A 15890-nucleotide genomic window follows, 5' to 3' on the forward strand; every position below is an offset into this window, starting at 1 on the left:
GGGGTTCCTCCTGCCCAAGTCCAGCTCTAGGACTCACCGGGCATCCTGTGTCCATAAAAACCCCCAAAACAACAACATTCAGCCCAAAATCCCCTCCCAGGAGTTCCCCCTCTCTGCTCTCTGGGTTAGGGGGGTACCCCCTGTCTGGCCTGATGGCACTTCTGCCTGCATTGGGGGTCCCCCTTCTCCGGGTTGCCGGAGGGTCCCGCAGCTCCGGGGGGTTCCCACTCTCCGGGGTCCCCTTGAGTGTTGCCAGGGGGGTCCCAGGGCTCACTTCTCCCCACTCTGCCTCCCGGGGCCGGCCGGCCCTCCTCTCTCGGCTCCCACCCTCGCAAACCTCTTGGCGCTCTCGGCTCCCACCCCGCCTCAAGGTCCCCCCTCCTCTCCACACTCCAAGGCCTTCCCCCTCTCCGGGACCCCCGCTTAAGGGGCCCGGCGCTCCCTCTCTGCTCCCCCCCCTCCAGCATTCCGGGGGTCCCCCAGCTCCGGGATCGCCCCTCTCCGCTCTCCCCACTCCGCGGCTACCGGGGTTCCCCCCCGGCTCTCACGGGGGCCCCCAAACCGCTCTCGCCCCCCCCGCCATTGCCCAGCCACCGCCAGGACCTTTTGGCTGCTCTTCTTTGTGCTCCCGCTCGGCTCCTCCCTCGGCTGGGCCGCCGCTTTTGGCGGGTTTCCTCCTCCGGGATCCGCCCCCTGCAGCCCTTCCCCCCCTGGACCAGCCCCCTTGGGCCCCCCTTGGGCCCCCCTTGGGCCCCCCTTGCCCAATAAGTCTGATTATACAGACAAGCAATTGATTTTAACCCACAAAACCCAAATGTATAACCCAGCACCCTGGGGCATGAACAAAGTGGTTTTCCTTGGCCCCCCCCGAGTCCAAAGTAAAGGGAGAGGAGAAAAAACCTGCTGGTGGGAGAGCTGTTGCAGTCTGGTCAGAAGTGGTGATTGCAGTCCAGTTGAGGGTGGTGGTCTCAGTCTGGTTGAGAGTGGTGAGCTGCAGCCTTCCTGTGGATCCCACGAGTGGTGGAAAGGTTCTGAAACTCCAGGTTTATATATTCTCCAGTTCAGGCAGGAATGGTCAGTCGTTTCCTCAGAGCGGGGAATTCCATAAAAGGATGCTTAGTTCTTCCCTCAGAGTGGGGAATTCCATAAAAGGATATGAGGATGCTCAGAACAGGGAATTCCATAAAAGGGTATGAGGACAGGAACACTCCCCCCACCCTGCAGACCCTCCCCCCCCGACAACAGTTCCTGGGAAAATGGCATGGAAGACCATAGAATACACACTTTTGGGCTATACCCATCCAGTGAGGAATCGGTCCCAGCTGTTCTAACTAGGACACTGTGTCCGTCATCGCTGCCATCATCATCATCATCATCGGCCTCGTGGCAGTCGGTGTCTGGAAGCTCCGATCCGGTAACTCCCGGGATGGGGGTCGACAAGGGGCACGGATCCGCCCGGCAGCATTCCGGGGATCCTGTGCCACGGGTGCTGATCCCACTTTCTTTCCATAGGGAAGAGGGAGGGGAATGGATACGACCCCGCGCCCACCAGTGAGTCCCAGCAGCGTGTGTGGATCCAGATCCTCTGTGCAGGGATCCCAGGATGGATGCTGGGATTCCAGAGGGGAATGGGGGCCTAATGGCTGGAGTGGGATTGGAAGGGGATTGCAGCTCAGGGCAGGATTCCAGAGTGGGATCAGGTGGAATTGTGGACTGGGATCAGGGCTGGATTCTGGAGTGGGATTGGGGTGGGATGGATGGAGTGGGATTGGGGTGGGAGGGACGGAGCAGGATCAGGAGGGAATCCAGAGCAGTTCCTACTCTCCCTGGGCTCCACAGCCAGATCCATCCCCTGGGATGGGAACAGGGACATGGTGACTCCTTTCCCCGCTCTCATCCCAGCAGGAATCACGGCCTGAGTGATCCTGGAGCTGGATCCACCCCTTCCCTCTCCCTGCGGAAAGGCAGGAGCTGCTGGCAGAGCTCATCCCGCTGCTCCCACCCACCCCGGCCCCCCTGCGGCTCTTCCCCATGGATCAACTTCCTGCTTTTTCCTGTGTGAAACCCAGGACCACAATTATTCCTGAGGCTTTAATTTGGGTGTGAAAATCTCCTGCTTTGGGCAAGAAATCCTGGCTCCTCCTCCGGCATCCGGCAGTTCCTCTGTGGGAACCAGGAATGGGAATGGGGACAGGGGGGCTGGAATGGGGACATTGGGGACAGGGATGGGGACACTTGGGAACAGGTTGGTACAGCAGGGAGTGGGAATGGGCACAGGTATGGGAACCCCAGGAATGGGAATGGGTAGAGGGATGGGAACCCCAGGCATTGGAATGGGGACAGGGATGGGATTGGGGACAGGGATGAGAACCCCAGGAATGGGAATGGGGACAGGGATGGGAACGTGTCTCTCCAGGAGTTGGTTCAATACAAAGGTGGGTCCCTGGCTCGAGGCCACGGGAAGCCCCTTCTTTGGGAATGTCTGGGAACCAGGTGTCAGAGGTTTGAAAAGAGGTGTTGGAATTGTTTCCCAGTGTCCCCCCATTCCCATCTGTGTCTCCCGGGATGGGGTGGGTTGGAGCGGAGCCGCAGGCGCTGGGCAGGGCCAGTGGGGGGAGGGCGGCTCTCGGGGACACCGCGGTGGCCGCGGGGAGGGCGGGGGGTCCTTTGTTCGGGGGCTTTTGGGGTTTGTCCGGGACCGGACAGAGCGGGAGCTGATTTTGGCCACCTTGTTCTCTTTTCCTGAGAGGAAGTTTTTTCCCCACAAGACACCTCGTGGAGAACAACCGAGAGAGAGAGAGAGAGTCCGACCCATCTGGGAGCGAGGTGTTCTGCTTTGGGGACTGCCCTGGGAAAAGGGACTCCTTCACTGCTGGCTGCGAGCACACGGGGCTGAGAGAGCTTTGAACTGCCGGGACAGTTTCTCCCCCCACCTGGGGGTTTGGGACTTTGTTTTGTTTCTTCTGAAAGTTTTTGGTTGCACCATTTGTTGTTTATTCAGATTTTCTTAATAATAAGCTGTTTCTTTTCTTTTTCCACACTTCCACCTGAAGTCTCTTAATTTCTAAGTTGTAATCTTGTTTAACTAAGACCCAGTGCCCTCAGGGGGAGGAGGAGGAAAGGAGACCAAGAGGTGCTGTGGCCACTCAAACTGCAGAGGAACAACCTGTGCCAGTAGCAGCTGCCCCTCTACAGAAGAAATCCAAGACCAAATCAGCTCAGTTAGTGAGGGATGAAGGGGAAGCAGAGCCCTCAGAACAGGAGCAAGAGGCAGGGCCAGAGATAATCACCAGATCCCCATCCCCAGATGAGCTGTGAGAGATGTGAAAAGATTTCAGCCTCCAGCTGGGAGAGCCCCTGCTGACCTGGCTGCTCCAGTGCTGGGATATCATGGCCCAGCATATGGAACTAGGTGGGAGTGCAGCCAAGCACCTGGGATCCCTGTCCTGGGATGTTGGGATTGACCAGGGGATTGGGAAGAGGACAGAGAGGGGATGAGAGCTGGGTACAGGCTTGGGAATTGCCAGGAGGGCTTTTAAAAGGAGTGTAGGGGAAAGGGATGTCTAAGAACAAGTCCCTCAGGAGAGGGAAGCAGAGAGGCTGTGTTTTCACCCCAACACAAGGGTCTGTGGGGCAGAACAGAGAATATGCCCACAGAAGATTCTTGTGCATCCGTCTTTGCAGTTCTGACAGGCACTTCTTGTCACAGCCTGTCCTCTCCATTCCAGAATAGGCCCTGGCAACCAAAGAACCAACACCCCACACCATAGTGCAGACCAACCCATGTGCTTTGGGCCCTTTTGTTATCCTATCCATTCTGACACATCCTCTCCATCCCGGAATAGCCTCTGGAAACCAAAGAACCAAGCTCCCACCACGTGACAGTTCAACCCCATCCGTGTGCCAAGGGCTCCTTTGTGGTGTCACAGCCTGTCCTCTCCATTCTGGAATGGGCCCTGGCAACCAAAGAACCAACACCCCACAAGGTCAGAATGCAGTCCAACCCCTGTGCCATGGGCCCCTTTGTGATGTCACAGCCTGTCCTCTCCATTCTGGAATAGCCCCTGGAAACCAAAGAACCAACACCTCACACCCCCACAGTGCAGCCCCACCTGTCTGCCACGGGACTCTTTGGGATGTCACGGCCTTTCCCCCAGGAAAGAAAGCCTGGAACCTTTGGGTTTCACATGCACTTGGGGGGCCACCCTGGGCACTCCATGGGCAGCAAGAGCTTTCTGTCCTGCCACCTTTTGTCTGGCAGGAATCTGCAGCTCTGTTCAGTTTGGGCAGTCAGACGGGCAATTTCAGCGCAGGGCACCTGCAAGCCAAGGACAGCCCTTTCCCCCAGGAAGGAAAGCTTAGAGCTTCAAGGTCTCAGGTGCAGCTGGTGGGACACCCTGAGCACTCCATGGGCAGCAAGAGCTTTCTGTCCTGGCACTTTTTGTCTGGCAGGAATCTTCAGCTGTGTTCAGGTTGGGTAACCAGACTGGCAATATCAGTGCAGGGCTCCTGCAAGTGAACGACAGCCCTTCCCTCCAGGAAAGAAACCCCTTACCCTCAGTCTCTTCTCCTGTTCCTTAAAACACAACCTGCAGGGGAGCTTTCTGGGATCTCTTCTCTTGGGAATTGGGAAGACAGACCCGCTCCCATGTTTAACACCTCAGGCAAAACCACCCTTTGAACACCTTTCCCAACCCTCCCCAACCTTTCCCAAAGCCCAGATTTTACAGGTGTCCTGTAATTCTGGCCCAATCTCACCCAAGCCCACAAACCATGACAGAAACCTCTCAGCCTCACGCTGCATCCTTCCCATTGCTGTGCCTGATGTGCAGGCCAAAAACCTTAAAATCAAGTACCCAAAATTCATGGCCTGTTCTTTTTCCCACAAAAGAAGGCGTGGTGAACTCCGCAGACCAGGGAATTGGAAGATCTCCCCAAAACTCCTTTGGTACACGCTGCAGGGCCAACGATTCCTCTGCTCTGCCCTGTCGGCGCTGCTTTGTCTCATCTGGGTCCCCAGAAACCGTCAGCGAAAGCCGGGGAATAAAATCTCTGAGCAGTTGGTTGGGTTCCAGAGGTGACCCTACTTCATTCAGCGCTGAAGGGACACAGGAATTGCTCTCTAACACCTGTACATCAGTTCTCAAAACTTTTAACTGTTTCTACATTTTAGCAAACAAAAGAATTCCTGTCCATTGGTTTACCAGTTCTCTGCAGGAATTCTTATTCTCTCTTCTATTGGCTCTTGATTTCTCACTTTGCATGATGCTTAGTCCACAGTTTTTGTCCTTTTCTTGTCTTTTCCCTAGATAGGGAGAGCCTCAGTAACTGTTTGTGTTAGTTTTGTCTTCATCTCTGGTTTCTCTAAGGGTCTTTGTGGTTTAGAAATTCTGCCTTCTTGGTGTCCAGGTCTCAAAAATAGATTTCTCTGCCAGGTCTCTGACCACTGAAATATGGTTGGCCTTAAACTTTTACTTTGTTTTTCTAACAAATGGCCATGGCCCAGAACTTGTCCATCATCCATTGTCTGTTGCCCAAGGCTCCGTCCTTGCCTTGCCTTGCCCATCTCCTGGCTGCCAGGCAAGGGCCTTGTGACATCACAGCCTCTGTGGAACAGCGCGGGGGCTGAAAAGTGTCAGTGCTGCGTCCCCGTGCCCAGAGCCTGGGCAGAAGTCGGCTGGCAGGGACGGGCAGAGACTGTGCAGAGGTGTCAGCTCGTCCCGCAGCAGCACCATGCCCAGCCAGGGCATCTCCTGGCTCCTCAGGCTCTCGGTGCTCCTGCTCTTGCCTGGCCCACTGGAGCCTTGCAGCCGTGCCACAGGTGCCATTGCTGAGAACCGGGGTTTGCCTTGGATGGCCCCTTGCCAGAAAAGGCAGGAGAGGCTGGAGAGAGGGGAAGGAGGGGGGTCAGGCTGCTGGGATGGTGCCGGCGGGCCGTGAGCCCGAAGCCAGCAAGGCCTTGGGCCCACCCGGTGTCAGGGGAGGACTGAGAGCCCCCAGGGAGGAGGAAAGCTGGGCAGGCCCCAAGGCTCCTGGGCCTCTTCCTTGGCAGCCCTTTGGCCAAGGCCCCCAGGCAGAGGTGGGGCTCAGCCCCTGCCCAGCAATGGGGCACAGGCTGAGCCCCAGGGACACCAGACCCAGGCGGCCTGAGCTCTTCTTCCTGCAGCGTCTGCCTGGGGCAGCCCAGCCAGGCCTGAGTCTCTGCAGGAGAGGCCAAGCCCAGCCAGAGAGGGCTCAGCCCTCTGAGGCTGCACTCACTGCAAAGGGAACAAAACATTGGCCCAGAGGACATCCTGCCCCCAAATGGAGAACTGGAAAGGTCAAGAATAAAAAAGTCACCCCCCTCCAATCTTCAAGAAATGTTCAGACCTCTTTCCTAAAAGCATCCAGCACTCGGGTCACCCAATTTTCTCTCTGACAAGGGTTTTTCCATGGTTCCACTCAATTCCCAGCCTGCCCAGTGTTGGAGAACATAAAACTGAGTGGGAACAATTTCAAGCATGGCGCAGAATTTACAACCCCGGTTACATCAGAACTCCTCCCCTCCTTGCCCGGTTGCCCAATCACGTTCATCCCTGAGTTGTCAGTCTTATGCTCCTCCCTAGTCCAAACTCCACCCTTGAACCTGCCCTATATAAGTTACTGTTACCCCCAATAAAATCAGCATTGCTTCACGGGACCTCTGCTGTGTCCCGAACCCTTTTTGCATTGCCGCGTCCCCATTCCTTTTCCCCGCGGGTCATGGCAAGTGGCGCCCAACGTGGGGCTCAAACCCACGACCCTGAGATTAAGAGTCTCATGCTCTACCGACTGAGCTAGCCGGGCAATAGCCTCTTTCAGCCCAGTTATGAAATCTGTAAATTGTTCTTTCGGGCCCTCATTAATCATTGTAAAGGAGGGGGTCGGCACATAAGCGTCGGCCACCTTCTTTACGGCCTCTAATGCCAATTCTTTAGATACGTCTAGCAATTTAGGATCCAGTCGTGCTTGATCCCCTCTACGAGCGTAATCTCCCTCACCATAAAGCACGTCTATGGTTTGCAGTGGGGGGATACCTCTCCTCTCCATTCGGTCGTTCACAAAGGTTACTACTTGCTTTCTCCACTCCGCCTCAAAAACAGAGGCTTGTACGGTTGTTAACAATCCTCCCATCACTGCCCTTATGTCAAATGGAATTAATGTATAAGCCAAGAAAAAGGATTCAAGTAGCCCCAGGGTAAAGGGGGTGCCCAACCCGTACTCCACAATGGCTTTCTTTATATATTTCAGCATGGGGTACGAAATTGGACGCCATTCGGGTGCTTTACCCTCGTCATAGTATACAGGAAAAGCCCGTAAAAACTCCGTGTCTTTGGCGCATGCCACCTCCTCCCGGAAGGTTCTCCAGATATCCGGAGCGGCAGATGGCTCTTCCGGGGAGTACGGCGCCCAGTGACAATCGGAGTGAGGGTGCCGGCAGGCGGGGTAGGCCTCGGTGACCTGGGCCTTACAGGTGCGGCCATCTTGGCGGATGTTGACCTGGACCTTTACCCTTGCCCCGCCCACTGCACCCCGTGGTTTCCGGGAGGGAGATGGCTCTGGGGAGGAGACTGGAGTGGTGGAGGTGGGTGTAGAAGAAAGCGAGTCTGGGGAGGGGCTCCGTGCGTGGAGGCGGCGCTGTGGGTGGAATTACAAGAGCCCGCCTCCGCTTTTCCCACGTCGATTTTTCCCACGAAACCCGGGGCCCCGCCTCCTCGACGCCATTTCGAAATCACCGCGATCCTCTTCTTCGCACCTTCCCGCCATCTTGGGACTCGCTGTCCGTCTCCCACCCGCCATCTTGTGTAGTACAGCTGATGTCCTTCTTTTCCCTCCCTCCATTTTGATGGAAACTTGCAGTGTCCTTGTCTGAGTGGAAGGTGTCAGTGCCAATACTCTTAGTGTCCTTGTCCGTGTTTTCTATGTCCTTCTCTGCACTTGGTTTATTTTCTTCTATCAACTTGGAGGATTCAGCACCTTGGATGTTACTGCTGATGTTCTTGCTCATCATCTGGTGCTGAAGCACCATCAGAACAAGCCTCCAGGCTATAAGCGCCTCCTTAGCGAGCCGGTCACCCTTGCCGCTCTCCCGCCATAGCTGGAACCCGATGGCTTGCCACTTATCAAATGACGTATTATCGCTAACTTGGTGACCATTGCGGTCAAGCCATCTGGCGAGAGCTTTCGCTGATTTCTTATCAAGCGGGTGACCGTGCTCTGTTACAAAGTCTTTGAGACGGCGGTAAACGAATTTCTGGGAGGTAGAGAGTGTGAGTCCCATGATGTTAATCGGGTTTCTCAACACTTCCAGATGTTATTCCTCCCTTCTTAGTTTAAATTACAGGGATGAGGTGTTGGGTGAGGGTGTCAGGAATGTCCCCTGACTTGTCCTGGCAAGTTCCTCAAAAAGAATGCCAAGAAATTCTATTTAATAAATTGGTCATCGAAAAGGCTAACGAGGACTGCCAGAAAGCACTTAAGCTTTTGAAAGATCCCACTCTACTAGAGATGATAGAAGTGTGCAAAAATATAGGATCGAACTCCCATAAAGCACGTCTATTGGCAGCCGCATTTTCTGGTCCTAACCATTGCTTTGAGTGCGGGGAGAAGGGACACTTTAAAAAACATTGTCCCCAATTGTCTCAATCCACACCCGACTTACCCAAAACCTTGTGTCGTAGGTGCGGGAAGGGACGGCACTGGACCTCCAGCTGCCGATCCCTCACGAACATCAACGGTGAGCCTCTCCCTCCGCGCCGATCACCCAGGTTACGAAAGCGAGTAACCTTTTCGTCACTACCGGACCTTCAGTCATGTGAGTGCGGGCCGGCGAGAAATGGGGAGCTGAGCGCTCGGGGGAGCGCGATGACAGAAGTTGCCCCCCACGTGCGCTCGATTCTGCGCCAACCATCGCGCCCAGCTACCCCGTAGTTCGCGGCCACTCCCTGACCCAGTCCCCGTGGCGAACCAGTGTTCTCCACTCCCCTGGGTCATCTTGTCGGTTGTTCACCCCTCCCTTCACCTTAGCTCATATGAGCAACTCGCCAGGGTTCAACCATCAACAACGGTTGACCCTGATGCCACTTATTTGATTACCTCACACTTTTCAGCCGTGGATAAAGGCATTATGGTAGTGCCTCCCCTTCTGACTGGGCTTACAGATACTAACATCGCTGTCTGTTTATATGTTCATACTCCCCCTGTGCAGCTGGAGGACCGTTTTCCCGTGGCCAAGATGATATCTATGGATGACTTGCTGCGTGTGCTGTCTTTCGACAAGGAGCAGAGGAGGAAGGACGAGAAGGAAGTCCTATGGTCAACAACTGTCGAATCCTCTCGCCCTCTATTAACATGTCAAATCTATTATTCACAGCCCAGACATCCGCAGCGAGTCAAAGTAGAAGGACTCTTGGACATGGGAGCAGACGTTACCATCGTCGCCTCCAAGGACTGGCCGCATGGGTGGCCCGCACAGACGGCATACGTGCAAGTTAGCGGCGTGGGGGGAACACAATACCCAGTCAGAAGCAAGGAGGTACTTACTGTTTATGGGCCGGAGGGCAGACCAGCATCCCTCCAACCATACATCTTGAACATACCAATCACACTTTGGGGACAGGACGCTATGGAGCAGTGGGAGCTCTCTTTGAGAACCCTGTCTCCTGAAGAAAATTTTTAGGTGGGATCACTGAAGTGATGCAGTTCCCCAAACTGAGCTGGAAAACTGATGTGCCAGTTTGGGTTGATCACTGGCCCCTACCAAGAAAAAAGCTGCAGATTTTAAATGATTTAATGAATCAGGAATTGGCCAAAGGACACCTGGAGTCTTCCACCAGTCCCTGGAATACTCCAGTGTTTGTCATTCAAAAGTCCTCAGGTTCCTGGAGATTTCTCCAGGACCCGCGCAAAGTTAATGAGGTCCTGGAACCAATGGGAGCCCTCCAGCAGGGAATGCCGTCACCATCTATGTTCCCTGCTGAATGGCCCCTAGTGGTCATTGACATAAAGGACTGCTTCTTCCAAATATACTTAAATTCGGCTGATTCGGTCTGATTTGCATTTTCTGTCCCTGCCATCAATGCCTGTGAACCTCACCGCAGGTTCCAGTGGAAGGTGCTTCCCCAGGGGATGAAAAATTCCCCAACGCTCTGTCAGATGTACGTGGCAGAAGTGTTGCGTCCAATTCGGCAGAAATACCCACAATCGATCATCTTCCATTATATGGATGATGTGTTGATTTGTGCCAAATCTCAACTGGCTGTGAATAAAACGTTAAATTCAACTATTTAGGCTCTAAAAGATAAAGGACTGGAAACATCCCCTGAAAAGGTTCAAAGGGAAGCACCCTGGAAGTATCTTGGACTCAAAATTACAGAAAAAGCCATCAGACCTCAGGCAATCGAAATTGACAAGCGAGTCCAGACATTAAACGGCCTCCAAAAACTACTGGGAGCGATCAATTGGATCAGACCTGTGCTGGGGATCACAACCGATGATCTGCACCCACTGTTCGAGCTGCTCCGAGGAGATGCTGACCTGTCCTCCCCTCGTCACTTAACATCAGACGCAATGAAGGCCCTATCCACTGGTGAAAAGAAAGTGTCCGAAAGACAATCGTGTAGGAGGATGGAGGGACTGCCATCCTCCTTGGGAATCATAAGGGAAGAGAGACAGCCTTTCGACCTTCTAGGCCAGTTTACCGGCGACAAAAAGGACTTCTGTTTGTGGGAGTGGATATTCCTCCCGCACCAATTCGGCAAGACAATCACCACCGTCTCAGAAATGATTGGTAAGATAATATTCAAAGGTCCCACTAGGTGTTTAGAACTCAGCAGTGAGGAACTGGATTTTATCTACCTCCCACTGACTTCTGAACACCTAGAACAACTGTTGCAAACTTCCATCGGTTTTCAAATCGCCATCGGAGGCTACCCGGGAGAAATTCGGCTACACCTCCCGGCGTGCCCATTTATTCAGAGATTAATCAAAATTCCACTGAAACTAAAGATTGTTCAATCAGATTTGCCCATAAAAGATGCTAAAACCATATTCACTGATGGCTCTGGGAGAACTGGCAATGCGGTTGTAATTTGGCGAGAAAAAGACAAGTGGCTTCACGATATACATAAAGTACAAGGTTCTCCCCAAATTGTGGAACTTTTGGCAGTTGTGTGAGCTTCCCAAATTTTTTGTGGTGAGCCAATTAACACAGTTTCAGATTCGGCCTATGTTGTTGGTGTGGTCAAACGTATTGAAAATTCATATCTAAAAGATGTGTCCAATCGGAGTTTATTTGAATTGCTGACTAAACTGCTATTTTTAATTCAGAATAGACAATTTGGCTTTTTTATTGTCCATACCAGGTCACACACCGCTCTACCAGGTCCTGTGGCGGAGGGAAACCAGCTTACCGACCATCTGGCAGGTATGGTGGTTACTCCCAATTTACACCAACAAGCTAAGATTTCTCACGAGTTCTTCCACCAAAATGCACGGTCACTACAGAAACATTTTGGCCTCAAATTATCGCAAGCAAAGGAAATTTTGAAAACGTGCCCTGATTGTCAGATTATCACGCCAGTTGTCCCGGAAGGAACCAATCCGAGAGGTCTTTCAGCATTAGAAATCTGGCAATCAGATGTCATGCACATCTCTGAATTTGGCAGACTAAAATTTGTGCATGTGTCCATTGACACCTTCTCAAAAATGACTGTGGCCACCGCGCATTTTGGTAAGAAGAGCCGTGATGTAAAAAGACACCTTCTGTCTGCATTCGCGAGGATGGGTGTCCCAAAGCAAATAAAAACAGACAACGGGCCCTCCTACGTGTCTGCGGACATGAAACGGTTTTTTGAACAGTGGAGAGTACACCATACCACCAGGATCCCTCACAATCCCACAGGGCAGGGTATAGTGGAGCGTGCCCACCAAAACATCACAAATTTATTAAAAAAAAACAAAAAAGGGGGAGTATTGGCCTGTCCCCCCAAGAGAAATTAGATAAAATTCTGTATGTTTTAAATTTTTTGAATCTGCTGGAGGAATCAGACACTCACGCAAACAGAAGTCCAGCAGATCGCCATTTTGGATCAAGCTCCACTACTGTAACCTCTCTAAAAGCTAAGATCCTGTACCGGGACCCACTAACCGAAACATGGACGGGCCCTTTCCCCTTGATCACCTGGGGGAAGGGCTACACCTGTATTTCAGGTCCGGACTGGCCAAAGTGGGTCCCAGCCAAGAGTGTTAAAATACATCACGAGTGAACTGTGCAGGAACCACGATGTGTCAACTTCGCTCTTCGGCGTCGTCATCCTCGGACTCGTCCCTCTCTGCGGCATGACACCTCTGCGGGAGTGGATGAGTCAGCCCGGAGAAAACTTGTGGGCAACGCTGGCCAAGGCTACAGGCACGGACACCTTGTGCCTGGCCTTGGCTAGTGCGGGGAGTCCATTTCGCACATGCCTCGTGGGGATTCCCATCACCCCTGTGGAGTGGAACTCCTTTGTATCCCAAACCCGCAACAAAGGAGCCATCCCACTTAATTCTCCAAATCTCGCCCAAACCATTGCAGCACTTAATTTTATTGACATTCCTTTTCAAGAGATTGATTTGTTAGGTTCTCTCCCCACCACTGCCTGTGTTATTTTTCACCGGTATACTCAACCCATTCTGTTTACGCCCCACAACGCTACTGCAAACAAACCGCTTTACCGCGGGACCTCTTCGCCGTGGTGCAATAATTCAATGGCAACCACCATCCCTACCGACTGGAGGTCCCTCACCCAGGGGGGTGGGGTTGGACGGGGTGGGGAACCCAACAGAGGGTGCTGAACCCAACGGGGTGACCCCAAACCCAACGGGGTGACCCCAAACCCAAGAGCTTGGCCCCAAACCCAACAGGGTTGCCCCAAACTCAACAAGGTGACCCCAAATCCAATGGGATTGCCCCAAACCCAATGGGGTGACCCCAAACCCAACGGGGTTGCCCCAAACCCAACGGAGTGACCCCAAACCCACCACAGGTAAAGGAGGTCAGTGCCACTGTCTACAACTGCAGATGCCTGGTCCAGGACTTGGCCTAGATCTTTGAGGCCTACTGGGCCCTGGGCGTGCCGGGGGCCTCCATCCCATCCCCGTGGCCAGAGAATTTCTCCACCTCCTTCAACCTGAAGACGCCGCTGGTGCTGACACTCAGTGGCACCGACACCGCTGTCTACTTCTTGGTACACACCCCACCTGCTGGGGGGGGGGTCACGTTGGGTCCTGTTGGGTCACGTTGGGTCATCCCCCCATCCTGGGCGCCCCCGGCAGAGCTCCCCTCCCCCGCTGTGCGCTGAGGGCCGCACTGCCGACCTGGACGCACTGCTGGACGTCATCAATGGCGCCGCTGCCTTCGTGGATGTGGCGGTGATGACTTACCTGCCCGGTACCGAGTTCTCGCGGCCCGAGCGCTTCTGGCCACCTATCGACGAACAGCTGCGCCGTGCCATGGTGGAGAGGGGCGTGGCTGTGCGGCTGCTGGTGGGGTGCTGGGAGCACAGCAACCACCAAATGTTCCCCTTCCTGCACTCCCTCGCCGCCCTCGCCAACGGCGGCACCGGCTTCGACGTGCAGGTGGTGGGTGACAACGGGAGGGGGGACACGGTGACCAAGGTGGGGGGATGACTGGCCTTGGGGGTGACAGTGACGTTGGGGGGGTGACAGTGGCCTTGGGGGGTGATGGTGCCATTGGGGGGGGTGACAGTGACAGTGAGGGGGTGACGGTGACCTTGGGGGGGGTGACAGTGCCATTGGAGGGGTGACAAGTGGCCTTTGAGGGGTGATGGTGATGTTGAGGTGGTGACAGTGTCCTTGTGGGGTGACAAGTGGCTCTGGTGGGGGTGACAGTGCCATTGAGGGGGTAACAAGTGGCCTCGAGGGGTGATAGTGCCCTGGGGGGTGTGGCAGACCCCTGGGGGGGTGACGGCCCCTTGGGGGGGGTGATGGTCTCCTGTGCCCCCCAGAGGCTGTTCCTGGTGCCCGAGGACCCCCGTCAGTCCCGGATCCCCTTCACCCGCGTGAACCACAACAAGTACATGGTGACAGACAAGGCGGCCTACGTGGGTCAGTGAGGGGCTCAGGGGGGTCTGGGGGTCTCAGGGCGTTCTGGGGGGCTCTGGGAGGGGAGTTTGGGGGGTTCCCTCCCTGTTTCCCTCCCTACAATCACAAAACTCACCCCTGATGATACCCCTAAAACCCTTCCTTGGTCTCCGCAAGCCTGGACCCCCCAAACCCCTCCCAGGACCCCTAAAACCCATCCCTAGTCCCCTAAAACCCATCCCAGCCCCTCCAACCCTGTCCCTGGACCCCTCAAACCCCTCCCCGTTCCCCTTAAACCCCTCCCTGACCCCCCTCGCCTCATTCCAGCACCCTGAAACCCCTTTTAGGCTCCCCCCAACCACTCCCTGGACCCCCCAAACCCCTCCCTGGACCCCTTTAAACCCATCCCAAGTCCCCTAATACCTATCCCAGCCCCTCCAACCCCATCCCTGGACCCCCCAAACCCCTCCCTGAGTCCCCCAGACTCATTTCTAGATCCCCAAACCTCTCCCTGAACCCCTCGAACCCCTTCCCTGACCCCCCCGGTGCCCCCCAGGCACATCCAACTGGTCGGGGGACTACTTTGAGTGCACGGGGGGCTTGGGATTGGTCATGGCCCAGCCTGGAGGTGGCTCTGGAACATTTCGGGAGAAGCTCCGTGCCCTTTTCCAGCGGGACTGGGAGTCCCAGTACAGTGTCGACGTCAGAGACCCCCAGCACTGGGGGAGCCGCTGCGGCACAGAGTGACCCCCAGGGCCCTCCCCCAAGGGGGGCTGGAGCGGCTGCTCCCCGAGAATTTGGGGGGAAAACCGGGAAAAATGGGATTTTGTGTATTCTGTGGTGCCCATGTCGTCACTGGAGACTCAAAGCTCGGCCCAGACCCCCCCAAAATATAATAATAATAAATAATAAACCCCCTTTTTGGTTTAGTTTCTGTCTGTACTATTTTACCATGTCTGATTCTATGTTTGCGCAAGTTGCTGCTGAGCTCCATCGAGGCAAACATCGCCCGCGTTTCAGAAAACAAAGAAGGGGGAGATGTTGGAGAACATAAAGCTGAGTGGGAACAATTTCAAGCATGGTGCAGAATTTACAACCCAGAATGAGACATTCTACACCTGAATGGCCCTTCCCTCCAGGAAAGAAACCCCTTACCCTCGGTCTCTTCTCCTGTTCCTTAAAACACAACCTGCAGGGGAGCTTTATGGGATCTCTTCTCTTGGGAATTGGGAAGACAGACCCGCTCCCATGTTTAACACCTCAGGCAAAACGACCCTTTTAACACCTTTCCCAACCCTCCCCAACCTTTCCCAAAGCCCAGATTTAACAGGTGTCCTGTAATTCTGGCCCAATCTCACCCAAGCCCACAAACCATGACAGAAACCTCTCAGCCTCACGCTGCGTCCTTCCCATTGCTGTGCCTTATGTCCAGGCAAAAGGCCTTAAAATCAAGTACCCAAAATTCATGGCCTGTTCTTTTTCCCACAAAAGAAGGCGTGGTGAACTCTCCAGACCAGGGAATTGGAAGATCTCCCCAAAAATTCCTTTGGTACACGCTGCAGGGCCAACGATTCCTCTGCTCTGCCCTGTCGGCGCTGCTTTGTCTCACGGTGCTGCCGTGAGCCCGAAGCCAGCAAGGCCTTGGGCCCACCCGGTGTCAGGGGAGGACTGAGAGCCCCCAGGGAGGAGGAAAGCTGGGCAGGCCCCAAGGCTCCTGGGTCTCTTCCTTGGCAGCCCTTTGGCCAAGGCCCCCAGGCAGAGGTGGGGCTCAGCCCCTGCCCAGCAATGGG

General features: G+C 54.6%; 1 long non-coding RNA gene, 1 other non-coding gene and 1 pseudogene across 3 annotated transcripts; 2 read left to right on the forward strand and 1 right to left on the reverse strand.

The window, feature by feature from the left end:
* Positions 1–1336: 1336 nt before the first annotated feature.
* On the forward strand, positions 1337–2117 carry LOC127462957 (uncharacterized). 2 transcript variants are annotated; one of them, XR_007900606.1, is made up of 3 exons: positions 1337–1414; positions 1513–1551; positions 1903–2117. It is a non-coding gene; the product is annotated as an uncharacterized LOC127462957 (long non-coding RNA). The 2 variants fall into 2 exon arrangements; XR_007900607.1 differs by having other exon boundaries at positions 1340–1414; positions 1906–2117.
* Positions 2118–6752: 4635 nt separating this feature from the next.
* On the reverse strand, positions 6753–6825 carry TRNAK-CUU (transfer RNA lysine (anticodon CUU)). Its single transcript has one exon. It is a non-coding gene; the product is annotated as a tRNA-Lys (tRNA).
* A 4974-nt stretch (positions 6826–11799) lies between these two features.
* On the forward strand, positions 11800–14847 carry LOC127462966 (5'-3' exonuclease PLD3-like; annotated as a pseudogene).
* The last annotated feature ends 1043 nt before the right edge of the window (positions 14848–15890 follow it).

The sequence above is a fragment of the Manacus candei genome, unplaced genomic scaffold, assembly GCF_025592945.1.
Source record: "Manacus candei isolate 608988 ecotype Guabito, Panama unplaced genomic scaffold, ASM2559294v1 h1tg000147l, whole genome shotgun sequence".
NCBI classification, from domain to species: Eukaryota; Metazoa; Chordata; class Aves; order Passeriformes; family Pipridae; genus Manacus; species Manacus candei.